At 48.7% G+C, this 14,653-nt stretch overlaps 2 protein-coding genes across 4 annotated transcripts in view; both read left to right on the top strand.

The window, feature by feature from the left end:
* Positions 1 to 14,653, top strand: part of CNGB1 (cyclic nucleotide gated channel subunit beta 1) — a 139,955-nt gene that overhangs the window by 1,068 nt on the left and 124,234 nt on the right. Inside the window, exon 2 of the mRNA XM_084959766.1 lies at positions 528 to 916. The gene's annotated coding sequence lies outside the window, so the exon portion shown is untranslated. The remainder of the gene's footprint in view (positions 1 to 527; positions 917 to 14,653) is intronic.
* ZNF319 (zinc finger protein 319) overlaps positions 1 to 14,653 on the top strand; it is a 49,678-nt gene that overhangs the window by 4,919 nt on the left and 30,106 nt on the right. For all 3 annotated transcript variants that reach the window (XM_084959810.1, XM_084959809.1, XM_021093943.2), the window contains exon 2: positions 528 to 916. The gene's annotated coding sequence lies outside the window, so the exon portion shown is untranslated. The remainder of the gene's footprint in view (positions 1 to 527; positions 917 to 14,653) is intronic.

Raw genomic sequence — 14,653 nt, 5'->3', positions numbered from 1 at the left:
TTAAAGAGAACAGGCAAAAGTTAAAGTGGTGAAGATCGATTTTATTAAAAACAAAACCAAAAAAACTATTTCAGTAGAAACTCCTGTACAGAACTGGGTCTGATTTGAAATACAAACAGGAGAAGTGGGGATTTACTGCCAAGGGGCAAGAGGGGGGTGGGGGACAGAAAATTACTAAGAGACATCAAGTCGTGGGCAGGCGGGGGACTCTGGCTGAAGGCAGGTGAGAGTGATCCGATGTCCTCTAGGCCTGGGTGGGGATGCTGAGTTTGACTAGATATCAAGGGTGGGGAATTCAGCTAAACTGACCTTAGTAAGATTCTTGCTAAAACTGGGTTCTAGAAGGAAATACAGGAATGGGCCTTGTTGGGGAGAAGGTTCAAAGGAACCTGACTAAAATTCGGTCAAGCAGAGAACCTTTGTCAGTCTCCCCTTTTATTCCAGGGAAGAAGAGGCATTCTTCTTTCTTCTGATGAATATAGATCCGTTTTCACTTGGTTGCTTTTTATTGCTTTTCATTCATTTAGAACCAGCTGAATCGTCTGGTGAGACTTGATGATGGATGGATGATAACTGCTGAAGTATAGGACCCACAGACACTTGATGAGAGAACCACTTTGAAGATAAATGGAAAGATGAAGATTAGAGGCTGAACGGGTCCTTGTGCCCAACTTCGTAGACCTTCAGGGATCTACCAGAAGTCCCAGGACCTGTTGCACTTCCTCAGCGGGTGGTGTCAGCGTGTTAACAGATTTCTTCGTTCCCCTCTTGAACTCTTCCTGGCAGAGATGTCAGGTCGATTGCCGAGGACAAAGGTGCAGCAGTTTCTCCCGACCACTGTGCATGGGCCCCCTTCTTGGGACATATCGAGGTCGATGCAGTTACAGAGAACAGCGCGCTGGGATTCTCACTGTTGGTGAGTCACCAATTTGAGGCCAAGGTGATGTTATCTGGGGACGAGGCGAATTGCTTCAGTGATGAGCAGATGATTCTGTTATTGAGTCTAACTTCTTGAGCCAGGGGATAGATTTTTGGGGACAAACCTTTGCCTCAAAAGTAGTGGAGTCATGAATGGAACAGGCCCAATTCTGTCACTGGTTTCTCCAAAATTGGCCCAGTTCTGTAGCTGTTTTTTCCACATCGTCTCCCCAGGAATCAAAATCATCTTTGAGGGGATCTATGATGTTCTGGATATCTTTTGTTTCTATAGTGAGAGTGAGATGAACCTGAGGGAGTGGGCGATTGTTTTAGACATAGTTTAAGAGAGGAAGAAGATTGTGGCGGGTACTGTGAAATGAAGGGATTGCTAACATTGGCAAGGTAGCAAGATCTGGTCCAGCTGGCAGGTAATAGCCAATAAACTTAGGGGCCACAGACAAAACAAGAATCACCTGAGTTAGGGCCCATGCTCAAGAGTTATCCGAGGGCTGAGGGTAATCAAAGCATGTTCAGTTTGAGGGTGGGGAAAGGATCTGTTTGAAGATAGTCCCTGGGTGGTTGGGGTGGGTCCCGGAAATTGGTCGGGGAGGGGTAGTGGGATCATTTCTACTCATGTGAAGCCAGGGCATCTATAGCAGCTTGGGGCCTTTATGTTGAATTTAGCACCAGCCAGGTAAGTGTAATGATGAATGCCATTCTCAGAAAGTGGCCCGGGGTAAAATGACGATGGCAACAGACATGACCCTTGTGAAGACAGACTGGAATAGACTTGGGGGTTTTCTCACAATGGGGAATTGCACGGTTTAAAATGGTGGGTACGGGAGTTCCTGTCGTGGCGCAGTGGTTAATGAATCCGACTAGGAACCATGAGGTTGCGGGTTGGGTCCCTGCCCTTGCTCAGTGGGTTCAGGATCCGGCGTTGCTGTGAGCTGTGGTGTAGGTTGCAGACGCGGCTCGGATCTCGCGTTGCTGTGGCTCTGGCATAGGCCAGTGGCTACAGCTCCAATTAGACCCCTAGCCTGGGAACCTCCATATGCCGCGGGAGTGACCCAAAGAAATAGCAAAAAAAAAAAAAAGTAAAAAAAAAAATAAAATGGTGGGTACAGAGTTCCCGTTGTGGCACAGTGGTTAACGAATCCGACTAGGAACCATGAGGTTGCGGGTTCGATCTCTGGCCTTGCTCAGTGGGTTAAGAATCCGGCGTTGCCGTGAGCTGTGGTGTAGGTCGCAGACGTGGCTTGGATCCTGCATTGCTGTGGCTCTGGCATCGGCCAGCGGCTACAGCTCCGATTAGACTCCTTATGCCTCTGGAAGTGGCCCTGGAAAAAGCAAAAAGACAAAAAAAAAAAAAAAAAAAAAATGGTGGGTGCAAAGAGAGGATGGATGCCAGCAAAATATGTTTCCTGATTGATCAAAGGGATCTGGGAAATGCCAGCTGGGGGCACAGGAAAGAGAGGAGGGTACCAATGGTCTGTGGCATGATGGGAAGTGGCAACGAGTTCAGCCCAAGCTTTTAAAGGTTCTGTGGGCAAAATAGTCTTGTTGAGAGGCAGGAGAAAGTGTGAGGAAGGAGCAGGAAATTTAGAGACAGAGAAATGAAGGTGGGAGTCATCCCAGGTGAGGAGAATTCACGGTGAAGGCTGAGAGTTATCGGGAGTTCCCTGTTGGCCTAGTGGTTAAGGACTCGGTGTTGTCACTGCTGGGGCTTGGGTTTGATCCCTTGCCCTGCAGGTGGTGGGCAAGGCCAAAAAAAAAAAAAAAAAGGAAAGAAAAAAAAGGCAGAGCGTTATTGTGGGAAGAGCAGGAGGGTGGTCTCCAGGCAAGTGGGAAGAATAAGAAACAGAGAAGACGAGGGGGAACCCAGGTGGGTCTTGTTCCATAGTTTTGTGTGAAAGTTGACTACCTCGTGAACTCATCTACTGGTTCCCAGGCTCTTGGGGCAGCGTCTGGCTTCAGGCTGTCATCTGTCTATGGAGGCTTTCCATAGAGCTCTCCCCCTCTTGGATACTTCTGTGGTCCGAATAGCTTTGTACATCTTTTTTTCCAAGTTAATTTTTACTGAAGTATATTTGATGTGCAGTAATACAAGTTACAGGTGTATGGCATAGTGACTCACAATTTTTAAAGGTTATACTCCATTATAGTTTTATAAAATATTGTCTGTATACTCTAATGTTGCAGCTTATTTTATACCTAATAGTTTATACCTCTTAATCCCCTAGCAATATATGCCCCCCCATTGGTAACCACGAGTTATAGGTGTGTCTGCTTCTTTTTTGTTATATTCACTAGTCTGTTTTATTTTTCAGATCCCACATGTGAGTGATATCATACAGTATTTGTCTTTCTCTGTCTGACTTCACTTAGCATAAGGCCCTCCAAGTCCATCCATGTTGCTGCAAATGGCAAAAATTTCATTTGTTTTATGGCTGAGTAGTATTCCATTGTATGTATGTACATCTTTATCCATTCACCTGTTGATTGAGACTTAGGTGTTTCCGTATGTTGGCAATTGTATGTAATGCTGTTATGAACATTGGGGTACATGTATCTTTTCAAATTGGTGTTTTTGTTTTCTTTTTTGTCTTTTTGCATTTTCTAGGGCCGCACCCACAGCATATGGAGGTTCCCAAGCTAGGGGTCTAATTGGAGCTGTAGCCACTGGCCTACGCCAGAGCCACAGCAACTCGGGATCCGAGCCGCGTCTGCGACCTACACGACAGCTCACGGCAATGCCGGATCCTGAACCCACTGAGCAAGGCCAGGGATCGAACCCACAACCTCATGGTTCCTAGTCGGATTCGTTAACCACTGAGCTGCGACAGGAACTCCAGTTTCTTGGATATATATCCAGGAGTGGAATTGATGGGTCATATGGTAGTTCTTTTTTTCGGGTTTTTTTTTTTTGTGTTTTTTTTTTTTTTGTATTTTTAGGGCCAAACCTGCAGCATATGGAGGTTCCCAGACTAAGGATTGAATCGGAGCTGTAGCTGATGGCCTATGCCACAACTCACGGCAATGCTGGATCCTTAACCCATTGAGCGAGGCCAGGCATCGAACTTGCATCCTCATGGATCCTAGTCGGATTTGTTTCCACTGAGCCACGGCGGACACTCCTATTTTTAGTTCTCTGAGAAACCTCCATATCATTTCCCACAGTGGCTGCACCACTTTACATTCCCACCAACAGTGAACTTTTTCTTCACCTTCTGACCAACATTTGTTATTTGTGTTCTCTTTGATGATAGCCCTTCTGACCTGGGTGAGTTGATATCTCGTTGTGGTTTTGATGTGCATTTGCCTGAGGACTGGCGATGTGCATCTCTTCCTGTGCCTGTTGGCCATCTGCATTTCCTCTTCGGAAGAATATCTTTTCAGTTCTGCCTAGTTTTTAACTGGGTTGTTTGGTTTTTTTTTTTTTTGTTTGTTTGTTTGTTTTTTATGTTGAGTTATATGAGCTATTTCAATAAGACTCTTGTGTTTTTTTAGTTGTGAAACCTGGGCCTAAGGTTGAACACCCCGTGATTTGACAGCCATCTTAGCAATGAGTGAAATGGTATCAGGTCCCTTCCAGGCGCCAGTTTGGCTTTGTGATGGTGGCATTTCTAGAATACCAGATCACCTACTTCTAAGTCATGTGAGGGAGGATCAGGAAGTTCTAAAGGGAAGTCAGTCCAGGGAAGCCTGTTGATTTTAAGCCCGACTGTATCTTGTTAACCCTTGACAGTCTCTAAGGAAGTCGAGTTGAATTAAGTTAGAATCTTCAGCTAGACAAGGTGGATAGGGCGCCCTCATGGGTCTTCCTCTGGTAATTTCAAAAGAGGATAGCTTCAGAGTTCCTGTTGTGGCGCCTCAGAAACGAATCCGACAAGGAACCATGAAGTTGCAGGTTCTATCCCTGGCCTTGCTCAGTGGGTTAAGGATCCGGCATTGTCATGAGCTGTGGTGTAGGTTGCAGATGTGGCTCGGATCTGGCATGGCTGTGGCTGTGGCGTAGGCTGGTGGCTGCAGGGCCGATTCGACCCCTAGCCTGGGAACCTCCATATGCTGCGGGTGTGGCCCTAAAAAGACCAAAAAAAAAAAAAAAAGCTCGCATGGAGATGGGGTAAAGATGTGCGAGTTATAAGAGCAAGGGGCGTGCTGGTGGCCATGGTAAGTCCAGTTTTTCAAACAGTGTAGCCAGTTTGGTCTTGAGGATGCTGTTTCCATGGCGCCTGATGGCTGACGATGGTAAGGGTAGTGGAGTCTTTGACCAGTGTGTCGCATTTTTGATTCCCTGTATAATTTTACCAATGAAATGTGATCCTCTGTCATTAGAGATGGTAGAGGGGCTACCCCAGATGGGGAAGATTTGTTGCAGGAGCACTTTGGCATCTGATGTTGCTGAGGCATGTGGGCAGGGGAAAGCCTTGAACCATTTATAAAACAGGCAGAAGTTCCTGCTGTGGCACCACAGCATCTTGGGAGCACTGGGACACAGGTTCGATCCCCAGCCCAGCACAGTGTGTTAAGGATCTGGTGGTGTTGCAGCGGAGGCTTAGGTTGCATCTGTGGCTTGGATCTGACCTCTGACCTGGGAGCTCCATATGCTGTGGGGCGGCCAAAAAAAAAAACAAAACAAAAATGAAAACGAAAACAGGTAGACAACAGTGAGTATGCATTGGTAGCCTTGTGCTTTTGATAATTGGATAAAGTCTATTTGCCAGAGAAGGAGGGGCCAAGGGGGATCTGCTTCCCTTCCGCACCCCATCTTGGGTGCAGTTTTTCCAGGATTATGTTTATGGCCTTGGAGGCAAGTGAATTGCTTGATCCAGATGAAAACCAAAAGGTCTAAACCACTGTCTGTCCCATTTTGTCCATTCTATGGAATCACGTTGTGTAAACCACACACAGTGACTTGAGAGAGAGACTTAAGAGCTACCGAGTAGCCGGCTCGGTGATTCCAAAGTCCGTCTGAAGGGCTTGAACAGCAGCCAGCTTTTCCCCATCCAGTTGTTTTTTTTTTTTTTTTTTTTTTTTTTTTTTTTTTTTTTTTTTTTTTTTTTACGGTCGCACCTGCGGCACATGGAAGTTCCCAGGCTAGGGGTCAAGTTGGAGCTGCAGCTGCCTACCTACACCACAGCCACAGCAACGTGGGATCCAAGCTGTGTCTGTGACCTCCACCACAGCTCACAGAAACACCGGATCCTTAACCCACTGAGCGAGGCCAGGAATTGAACCTGCATCCTTGCAGACACTATGTTGGATTCCTAACCCACTGAGCCACAACAGGAACTCCTCCTACCCAGTTCTTTCTGAGTCTGAAGCTGTTCTTTGCGATGCGGAGCTCGTTTATGATTTCCTTAGTCACCCTAAATTCATGCTCTCTCAAGGGAAGGTGAATAATCCCACTGGGGCTTCGGGCCTTGAAGCGGGAAGCAGGGGCTGTAGTCTCAAGGCTTGGAAACCATTTGTATTTCTTAGGTGATTGCAGAAGGGCCTGCTAGTTTATCATATTTAGCAGATTTTTTATCTGAATTTTTTGTGCCACGTCCTTCAATTTCAGCTATCATGCTCTGCTGGGGGTAAATACAGTGCCTCTAGAAGTTCTGCTGTTTGGGGCCCATTTTTGACTGGGGTACCAGCTGTTATGAATCCTCTCTTTCTCCCATGTACCAAAATCATGCACTAACCCAAAGGCAGAGCAGCGAGGCATAAATGTTAACATTCATTGCTTCTGCTCTTCTGCAAGCTGAGTAAGAGCAATTAACTCAGCTCCGTGGGCTGACCTGACATTTGGTCAGGCTCGATATTCTAGAGGCTTAGGATGATCAGTGATGGTATTTCCAGCCTGGAAGCCCCCATCTTCCTTCTGGAGGTAGGGGGGCCATCGACATGAAGAGGTCAACTTGGGGGAGGGGGTTTTCTGGTAAAGCTAGTCTAGCACAGGGTAATGATCTGGTGTTGAAGACGCAATTGTGGGAAGTCCCGTCAGTGGGCCAGGGAAGCAAGGTGCCAGGGTGAGGGTTTTGACAGTGATGTGTGGTAATGTGAGAGGGAGAGAATGGCAAGATTTCAAAAGAGGTAAGTCGAGATGCAGAAAAGTACTGTGTGTTTTCATGACAAGGGAGGGTCTGGGAGTTCCCGTCGTGGCGCAGTGGTTAACGAATCCGACGAGAAACCATGAGGTTGCGGGTTTGGTCCCTGCCCTTGCTCAGTGGGTTAACGATCCCGCGTTGCTGTGAGCTGTGGTGTAGGTTGCAGACGCGGCTCAGATCCCGCGTTGCTGTGGCTCTGGCGAAGGCCAGTGGCTACAGCTCCGATTGGACCCCTAGCCTGGGAACCTCCATATGCCATGGGAGTGGCCCAAGAAATAGCTAAAAAGACAAAAAAAAAAAAAAAAAAAAAAAACCCACAAGGGAGGGTCTGGACCGCTTGGGCGACGCGTATGTCAAGCGGATGAGCTAAAACTAAATCAGGGGTTGCTTGGACCAGTTTGGTGGCTGTAGCCATGGCTCCCAGGCAAGGGGAATATGCCTTAGCTGCTGGGTCAGAGGCCAAACTGTAATATCCCAGAGGTCTCTGGTGTCCGTTCTGCTTCTAGGATGACACTCCGGGGGCATGACCCTCTCATTCATGCACAGAGAAGCAAAAAGGCAGGGAGTCATTGGCACGTTCAAAGGTCGGAGGCGAAGGCAGAGAGCCCTTAAGGCATTGAAAACATCTTTGGATTGGGGGTCCGAGATTGCTGGGTCTGGGGGCATCTCCCTAGTCATGGCATAGAGGGGAGAGGCAGTCACAGTGAAATTAGGTATCCACGTCCTACAATACCCCATAAGACCCCCCAAACCTGTCGGTAGTCCTCCTCTTTCAGGGAAAGAAAAATTTTGAGTAGCAGAGGCTCCGTCTGTGGAGCTCAACTGCAGCTGAAATATCATGACCCAGATATCAGACACACAGAGAGCAGAGTCGAATTTCGTCTCTAGCTGCCTCATGGCCCTTTCTTGCAAATGTCTTAAAGAGGTATTAAATGTCCAAAAGGAATCGTCGTAAAGAAGGAGGTCAGGAGTTCCCATTGTGGTGCAGTGGGTTAAGAACCTGACGTTGTCTCTCTGAGGATGCGGGTTTGATCCCTGGCCTCGCTCAGTGGATTAGGATCCAGCGCTGCTCCAAACTGCTGTGTAGGTTGCAGATGCAGCTCAGATCTGGTGTTGCTGTGGCTGTGGCGTAGGATGGCAGCTGCAGCTCTGATTCACCCCCAGCCTGAGAACTTTCATGTGCCGAAGGTGCAGCCATAGAAAGAAAGGACAAGAATTGCAAAGAAAGAAAGAAAGAAAGAAAAAAGAAAGAAAAGTCATCTGCATATTGGACTAAAGTAGAGTCTCCTGGGAATTTTAAGTCCCTCAAATTGGCATTCAGGTGTGTGAGAACTAAGTAGGAACCTCAGCAAACTCCTGGGGCATAACAGTCCAGGTATATTATTGGTTGTCTCAGATGAAGGCAAAACACTAGGGTTCTTCATAAAAGGGAATCCTACACACGATGGAGCACAGTTGAAGGCTGGGAAATAGTGGGTGTGGGGAGGAACAGAGGACAGGATGGTGCTAGGACGAGGCACCAGGGCAAATCTGGGTTTGATGATTTTGATAAGTCGCAGATCTTGGACTAACCGGCATCCTTGACCACTTAGGGTTTTGATGGCCCAAGTGGGAGTCGCGCATGGACGAGGAGCGGGAACTAGAAGTTTCCCATCTAATAAATCTTGAATTACCAGGCAGAGCCCCTCAAGGGCTGCTGGCCTTAAATGAGGTTGGGGAGTCCTGCGAAGGGGTGTGGAGAGATCTCTTTCTGCCTGAAGGGGCTCTGCAACCATATGCATCCAACATCGATGCAGATATTTTGCCCATAAAGAAGAGGGAATTCTGTCTAGTAGTTGATTTAAATTTTTTTTTTTTTTTTTTGTCTTTTTGCTATTTCTTGGTCTTGGGCCGCTCCCGCGGCATATGGAGGCTCCCAGGCTAGGGGTCCAATCGGAGCTGTAGCCACCGGCCTACGCCAGAGCCACAGCAACGCGGGATCCGAGCCGCGTCTGCAACCTACACCACAGCTCACGGCAACGCCGGATCGTTAACCCACTGAGCAAGGGCAGGGACTGAACCCGCAACCTCATAGTTCCTAGTCGGATTCGTCAACCACTGCGCCACGACGGGAACTCCTGATTTAAATTTTCAGTGAAAGAGGAGTTCTCACTGAGGTTCAGCAGGTTAAGAACCTGACTAGTATCCATGAGGATGCAGATCCTTAACTCAGTGGTTTTAGAATCTGGTGTTGCCATGAGCTGTGGTGTAGGTTGCAGATGTGGTTTGGGTCCTGCATTGCTGTGGCTGTGGTGTAGGCCGGCAGCTGCAGCTCTGATTTGACCCCTAGCCTGGGAACCTCCATAGGCTGCAGGTGTAGCCCTGAAAAAATGAAAAGAAAAAAAGATTAGTGAGATAGGTGTTAGTTGAAGGGCACACACACACAAAAAAATCAGAACAACAACAGAAACTGTTAGGGGATGTAGCCTGAAGGGGAGGAGTCAGGGACCTATAGAAAGAGTCCTTCAGGACCTGATGGGTTCCTATACCCCAACTCATAAGAAGGTTCTTTTAGGCTTCTTTTTTTTTTTGGCTGTACCCACGGTTTGTGACATGCAGAAGTTCCTGAGCCAGGGATTGAACCTGTGCCACAGCAGTGACAATTCTGGGTCCTTAACCCCCTGAGCCACCAGGGAACTCCCATCTACTAGGCTTCCTAAGAGTGCTGGTGGAACTGAGAAGGAAGTTGTTTTGAGCTTTAAGTGGTCCCACAGAAATATGAATGGGTTGAGATAGAGGCAAATCATGAGGTAGGTTATCGAAACCGGCCGTGGATCAAGTTCGTGACCCTGAGGAAGGGGGTGTGAAGGGAAGGATGTGTTGCTGTGATGCTGAGAACCGTGGTGGGGACCTGTCACCTGTAGGCTTATTTGCCCTCACACGTTTGGTGACCATTGAGGGCACCTGCCATTTACTTCCTCGGAGGAGAGTCAGTCTCTTTCCAGCGAGGAAGGGATTCAGGCCTCCTCCTCCTCTCAAGGTCTGACCACTCCCAGACCCATGTCCTTTTAATTCCTTACCGTTTCAGCAAGGGTCTTGATCAATAGGAGACCATAATTTTGGAGCTTTAAGTCCTTCCAGCTGTTTTAATGGCAATGCCATAAGCTTGCACTGTGTTTTCCAGTTTTCTGGAAATAACCACTTCATCATGCTGGGCTAATGTGGTGCTCAGACATGTTTGCCTTTTGCCACTTAATACTGTTTCGCTGTAATGTGTCTGAGCCCACTTCCAAAGCTTGCAGCCAGGGCAGAGGCTGCCTGGGAAGTCGAGTCCAGCCCCGAATGCTCTTTCCATGTTGTCTCTAACTGACGGCAATGGTCAGCCACAGTTCATCTCTCTGCTGCTTACAGCTTTGAATACGCGACCGGTCACTTTTGGCGAGAGAGACCTGCGGGATGGCACCTAGTCACTTTCCTCCTCCTCCGATGAGACTTACGGTCTAGGCCTCGCTCAGTGTGTCTTCAGGAACGGTGCTCCTTTTGGTTTTTCCAAACCGAAGGGAGGCAACCCCAGGGCCAACCAATACGTGGATAAGTTACATAAATTGGGGAATCTGGAGCGTCTACTTCCAGAAAAATCGTCAGTTGTCCAATAAATCTTCCCGTTTTCATGAGGGAGTCAGGAAAGTCCCTGAGATGGCGTGTAATTCTGACAGAGACCAAGGTTAAATGTTCTCCCTTCCACTGGCCTCCCTGGAGTCCTGGGCTCCTCCCTCCCACCCCCCACCCCGTCCCTGGCTTCATCTACAGGAGATGGGATCTCAGGGACCTTGAGTTATGGGGAGTGGCAGGGCTGAGGTGCCACTGGTGGGGAACATTCTGCGAGAGAGGGGTGGGTGTCACAGAGAGCTGGGAGGGGCTCGAGGGGGTTTACTGGGTCAGAAAACATTCCCAGCATGGCTCAGTGGTAACGAACCCAACTAGTATTACGAGGATGCGGGGTCAATCTAGGCCTCGCTCAGTGGGTTAAGGATCTGGTGATGCCTTGAGCTGTGGTGTTGCTTGCAGACTCAGCTCAGATCAGTTGCTGTGGCTGTGGTGCAGGCTGGCAGCTCTAGCTCCAGTTTGACTCCTAGCCTGGGAACTTCCATATGCATCCTCACCTTCAGGCCTAAAACGACCAAAAAAAAGGAAAAAAAAAAGAAAAAAGAAAGGGAGGCATTTTCTGAAGATACTGCTTAAGAACTTCAGTAGTTTGGATGAGGTTTGAATCATTCAGCTGCTTTTTATCCTCCTCATCCCAAGTGAAAAAAGCAAATCATTGTGCATCAGAGTTTTGTTCCCTTTGGCCCTTGGGCTCCCCGTGTGTAAGTGGACTAATTTGGGCAGATCCCAGGAGCCCCAGGGTGGCTGTGGTAGCTCAAGAGAATTTGGGGTAAAAGAAGTCTCCTGGTTCTTGACTAACAGTGCCTTTACAGACAGAGAAATGAGATTCCAACCCAGCCTCCGCTTCTTGCAGGGACTAGCCTCTTAGAATCAGAAAAGCCTAGGTCTCTAACCCAGCTTGCTTGGGACTCTACCGCAGCTTGTTACAGAGAAATCCAGGACTCTTACCTGGCCTTGGCTTGTCTGGGACTCTAATTTCTAGAATATACTCAGAATCTTAAGAATCCAGCTCTGTCCTCACTCTGCTCCAGTGGTTGTTTATCCAGAGCACTGGATTTTGCAGTCAAACTTACCACTGGATCCCCAGACCAGCAAGCAGACAGGAGACAAAAAGTGTACATAGGAGTTCCTGTTGTGGCTCAGTGGGTTAAGGACCCGATGTAGTCTCTGTGAGGATGCAGGTTTGAAACCCAGCCTCGCTTGATGGGTTAAGGATCCGGTATTGCCGCAAGCTACAGCATAGGTTGCAAATGCAGCTTGGATCCAGTGTTGCCGTGGCTGTGGTGTAGGCTGGCAGCTGCAGCTCTGATTCGACCCCTCGCCTGGTAATTTTCATGTGTTGCAAGTATGGCTGTAAATTAAAAAAAAAAAAAAAAAGTGCTGATGGATGTGCCCTATGAGGCCTGATTGTCACATCTGAGGGTTCGGGGGTGGTTCAGATCCAGATCTGAGTCACAGCACCAAAAAATGTTAAAGAGAATTAGAGTTGGACAGAGATTAGAGTAGTGAAGATAGATTTTATTTAAAAGACTATTGCAGTAGGGGGAGAGAGACTCCTCTATAGAGCTGGGCTCAGTTCCAAGTGCAAGCAGAACAAGTGGGGATTTATAGCCAAGGAGCAAGTGGGGGGAGGGGCGCGGCAGTGGTGGATGGAAAAGTACTAAGAGGAGACATCGAGTCTGGGGATTGTGGCTGATGGCAGGCCGGGTGATCGGGTATCATCTTGGGGAGGGAGTGGGGATGCCGAGTTTGATTAGATATCAAGGGTAGGAAATTCTCAATAAAGTGCTTTAGCAAGATTCTTGCTCAAACTGGATAAAACTGGATTCTAGAAGGAAGTGCACAGATGGGCCTTGTTGGGAGAGGGTTCAGGAGAGCCTGTCTGAAGTTTGGTCAAGCAAAGATCTTTGTCACCACTGACAGTGAACAGTACCAGGTGTTGAACCGAGCAGCCTCAGGGAAAGGAAGTTGGGGTTTGGAGAAAAGGTTGGGACAATTTTATCCATTTCCACTGACTGACTTTTCTGTGGGGTCCCTCACTGGGGAAATGGATTTCTAAATTCTTTACTTTGAAATTTCCTTTTGGGAAACATATAGTGGCCCTCAGAAATGGACAACAGGGGGAGTTCCGTTATGGTGCAGTGGAAATGAATCTGACTAGGAACCACGAGGTTGAGGGTTTGATCCCTGGCCTTGTTCAGTGGGTTAAGAATCCGGCATTGCCGTGAGCTGTGGTGTAGGTCGCAGATGCGGCTTGGATCTGGCGTGGCTGTGGCTGTGGTGTAGGCTGGAGGCAACAGCTCCAATTAGACCCCTAGCCTGGGAACCTCCCTATGCCGGAGGTGTGGCCCTAAAAAGACAAAAAAAAAAAAAAAAAAAAAAAAAAAAAGTTCCTTTGTGGTGCAGCAGGTTAAGATCTGGTGTTGTCACTGCAATGGCTTGGGTTGCTGCTATGGAGGAAGTTCAATCCCTGTCCCAGGAACTTCCATATGCCATATACTGTGGATGTGCCAAAAAAAAAAAAAAAAAAGAAAGAAAGAAATGGATGACAGGAAAATTGCAGCTGAATGCACTGCAATTTTTCACAGTATTTATTCACAATCGGCCAATTTAAAAAAAGGTTTGAAGAGTTCCTGTTGTGGCTCAGTGGTTAATGAATCTGACTAGGAACCATGAGGTTGTGGGTCCAATCCCAGGCCTTGCTCAGTGGGTTAAGGATCTGGTGTTGCTGTGAGCTGTGGTGTAGGTTACAGATGCGGCTCGGATGCCAGGTTGCTGTGGCTGTGGTGTAGGCCGGTGGCTACAACTCCTATTAGACCCCTAGCCTGGGAACCTCCATATGCTGTGGGTGCCGCCCCAGAAAAGACCCAAAAAAAAAAAGGAGTTTGAGTTTAGGGGTACCGAGCAAAGACAGGAGCCCAGGAACCCTGAGCACTGCTCTGAGAGCCTGTGGTCAGACAAGGCTATCATTGTTTTCTCTGTTGGAGGTTCCTGTCTTGGGCTAAATCCTACCTTAAAGAAACAACGTCCCTTGTGACCAGACCTCGAAGCTCCCAGGACCTGGCTTTGGGCTCTGCAGGTACCTCAGGGCTTCAAAGTGGGTTTGGACCTGCATCCATCACAGGGGCCTGCGGTTCTGCGGGTCCTGCGGGGGATGGGTGGGACTGAGCCTGTGAACGCCAGCCCTCAGTGGCCCAGCTTTCAACACGACCCACATCTTGCCTCTATCTTTTCCTCCAGCCTTTATCCTCCCCCACCCTTTCTTTTTTCCTGGAGTCTTTTGAATTAAAGCCCAGACACCTCATTTCACAGCACAGTTTCATTCTGAGAGCCTGCTGTGGTGTGAGAGGTTATACAAACAGCGCTGGATCTAAAGCTGGGCCACGGGTTCCTGCACAGCACGAATTTACTGGGCACCTTGAGCAAGTTATCTCCGCTCTGGGTTCGTCTCCTCGTGCATAAAAGGCAGCTTCTGGCTCAGGTAGCGACCAGGGTCCCTTGTTGAGGAAAGATGCCATGGGTTGGAACCAGGCCCAGAGGCCTCCCCTGCCCCGCCCCCCGCAGGCCCCTCAGGCTCCTACCAAGATAGGGAATAAACAAACCAGCCACACAAGCCACGGTAATTCCCCTCTTCCTTGGAAACAAAGCCGGGGTGGTCTGGAGAGGCGTGTGGAGAGAGCGCCAGGTGGAAAGGGGCCAAACAGGCCACCGTGAGGTGATGATTTCCCTGCCCTGCAGGGAACATCTGAGGACACCGAGGCCAGATGTGTTGACTTTGCACCCTCCCTGGCGTGATAAAATCCCCCTGGAGAGCTGTCTTTATTCCTCGCCTGCCTGCTGAGGGGTGGACCCCAGCCTGCTCTGGTCTTGCCTCCTGTCTCGGGAGCACATCTCCTCTTATGGAAGAGCCCCAGCCGCTCTGCACTGTCAGTGCGGCGCCGGGAGCGCGCCCTCTCCAGCGGCGCACTCAGTGTCTGGGCGCCCGCCAAGCC

Source organism: Sus scrofa, chromosome 6, assembly GCF_054392235.1.
Source record: "Sus scrofa isolate SSC_HxYL_T2T_F1_AM1 chromosome 6, Sscrofa_HxYL_maternal_Yorkshire_Landrace_v2.0, whole genome shotgun sequence".
Classification (NCBI taxonomy): Eukaryota; Metazoa; Chordata; class Mammalia; order Artiodactyla; family Suidae; genus Sus; species Sus scrofa.
Note: the sequence above shows the minus strand (reverse complement) of the source record. Positions and strands in the feature narration are given on the sequence as shown.